Source organism: Anomalospiza imberbis, unplaced genomic scaffold (genome assembly GCF_031753505.1).
Source record: "Anomalospiza imberbis isolate Cuckoo-Finch-1a 21T00152 unplaced genomic scaffold, ASM3175350v1 scaffold_99, whole genome shotgun sequence".
Taxonomy (NCBI): Eukaryota; Metazoa; Chordata; class Aves; order Passeriformes; family Viduidae; genus Anomalospiza; species Anomalospiza imberbis.
In genome coordinates, this window is record NW_027100612.1 from 277,501 (window position 1) to 280,000 (window position 2,500).

The 2,500-nt window shown below is 79.9% G+C and overlaps 1 non-coding gene across 1 annotated transcript; it reads right to left on the bottom strand.

The window, feature by feature from the left end:
• Positions 1 to 740: 740 nt before the first annotated feature.
• Positions 741 to 893, bottom strand: LOC137468058 (5.8S ribosomal RNA). The gene has a single exon (XR_010995723.1). It is a non-coding gene; the product is annotated as a 5.8S ribosomal RNA (ribosomal RNA).
• Positions 894 to 2,500: the final 1,607 nt, after the last annotated feature.

Genomic DNA, 2,500 nt, shown 5'->3' on the forward strand with positions numbered 1-2,500 from the left:
GCGCCAGGGGAAAAGCCGGCGAGAGAGAAGAGAGAGAGAGAGAGAGCGCGCCGGAGACACAAGAGAGAGCGAGCGAGCCAGCCGGCGAGCCGGAGACGGCGAGAGCGTCCGACCGACCGAGAGCGGGCGAGACAGACGCGGAGGAGGAGGAGACCCCCGTCCCGGAGACGAGAACCGAAAGAAGGCAGCGCGGCAGAGACGGCCCCGAGGGGGAAGACCGGCCGGGCGGCGCGCGACGGCCTCGGCGGGGAGAGAGCGAGGAAAGCGACGGCGCCCTTGACGCCCCGAGACGGCGACGGAAGGGGGCGGGGGAAGGAGCGGCCTCGGGGGTCGCCCCCGCCCCCGGCCCCCCGCGCACCGCGCGCGGCGGCAGCGGCACGGTACCCGCGCACGGTACCCACCCGCAGACAGCCGCCCGCGCGGGGGGGAGGCCGGAGGCGAGGCCCGCGCCTCGCCTCCCCTCTCGCCCTCGTCCCTCGGCCCTCGGCGGGGCGCCTTCGGCGCCGTCTCACTCGCTCCGACTCCCCGGCCGCCGCCACCGCCAGGCGGTGCGGCCCCGGCGAGGACGAGCTCCGCCCCAGCGGCTCGCTCCGGGAGCGGGGAGCTACGGAGCGCTCCCCGAGTCTGCATTTAGGGGGACGAAGGCCCTCGCGCGGCAACCGCTGCCGCGGCCGACGGGCCTGCGAAGCGACCCCAGCCGCGCCGCCGGGGCGGCCCCCGGGCGGCGATTGATCGTCAAGCGACGCTCAGACAGGCGTAGCCCCGGGAGGAACCCGGGGCCGCAAGTGCGTTCGAAGTGTCGATGATCAATGTGTCCTGCAATTCACATTAATTCTCGCAGCTAGCTGCGTTCTTCATCGACGCACGAGCCGAGTGATCCACCGCTAAGAGTTGTCTGGCTTTCGGCACCGACCCCGCGCGCGCGGGGGGGCCGGGAGCCGCTCTCGCCCGGAGCGGCCCCCCTTTTTTTTCTCTGGCGCCGAGGCCCCGCGCGGGGCCTGGCTCCGACCGTACGAGCAACGCGGAAAACCCCGGAGGGGGCGCGTGCGAGAAGAACACGGGAGGAACCCCACGGAACGCTCCCAAGGCCGGCCGAGAGGCGGGGGGACCCGCGCCCCCGACCGCCTCCCCCCGCCCGGCGAGGGGAGGCGCCGCCTACGTGTGCCGTCCTTCGGAGGCGGCCCAGGCGCCCGGGCTCGGCCCGGCCCTCCGCGCGGAGGGCCGCGCGGCGCGCGCCGCGGGAGCGCGGTGGCCCGCCCGGCCTCGCCGGCGCGGCGCCACGCGCCGGCGCGCGGCCCTCGGACCCCGCGCGCGCGCTTGCCTCCCCCCTGGAACCGCCGCCGCGCCGGCTCTCGCGGAGCGCCGCCGCGCCCACGCGCGCGGCCGACTCTCTCTCCCCAGGGGCCTTGCTGCGCTCGAGACGCCACGCGACGACCGCCGCCCCGCCGCCGGGCGCCGCGCCCCCCCCCGCCGGACCGCTGCCCGCCGGGGGAAGGCGAGCGCCCGAGGGCTGCCCGAGGGCGGACCCGCCGCCGCGGCGGGCCGCACTTCCCGGGAACCGCCGTCCACCCGCACCGTCGGGGGCCCCCTTCCGCGAGCACGCGCCCGGCGGAAGGCGGTGCGGCGCTGAGCCGGGGGGCGACGCCCGCTCTCCTCGTTCGCCACCTGGAGAGCGGGCGCGGAAGCGCCCCCGCGGCCGCCCGCCACCCCTGCCCTCGGACCGCGCGCGGTCGCGAAGGGCCACGGGGAGGGTCCCGTGCCCGCGGGCGGCGGGAACACCGGCCGAGCGGCGCCGCCGCCGCTCGGCGCGGGGCCGCCCGCGCTCGCCGGCCTCCGACCGCGGAGGGACCGCCGAGCGCTCGCCCCGGGCGGGCGGGCGGGCGGACGGCCGGCCGGCGGCCGGCGCCGCCGGTGCGTTCGAGACGAAGGCCGCCGAGGGGAGAGAGGCACGGCCGCGCCAGGCGCGGCGCCGCCCGCGCGGGACGGCCGCGGCGGCCCAGAAGAGAGAGCGCGCGGCGGGCCCCGGCGGCCGCCGCCCCGCGGCTGAGGAAGGGCAGAGAGCGCGCGCCCTCTGCCGGCGCCGCCCGTTTCGAGCCCAGCGGGTCGGCCCCGCGGCCGACCGCGCGCGCCGCGGCCTCTCCGCCGAGGCCGGGCCGCGAAGAGGGGGGGGCAGGGCGCCCCTCCCCGGCGCGGCGCGACTACCCCCGCACGCGCGCGCGCGGCGGGGACGACCGCCGCGACGGCGGGCGCGACCGGTGGCCGCGGACACCACCGCAGGGGATCGGCGGGAGTAGCTCCCCACCCCTCAATGGAGCCGCAACGCCACCGCCCGCCACCCGCCGCCGCCGCCGCCGCCGCCGCCGCCGCCGCGGCGGGGCGCGCCGAGCCGCCCGAGTCTTTAAACCGCCGCCCGGCTCGGCGGCCCCTTTTTCGGTCCTTCCCGCGGCGTTTGACGACGCCGAGGGGGAAGCCTGGGACCGCCGAGGCGCGGAGCGCTAGG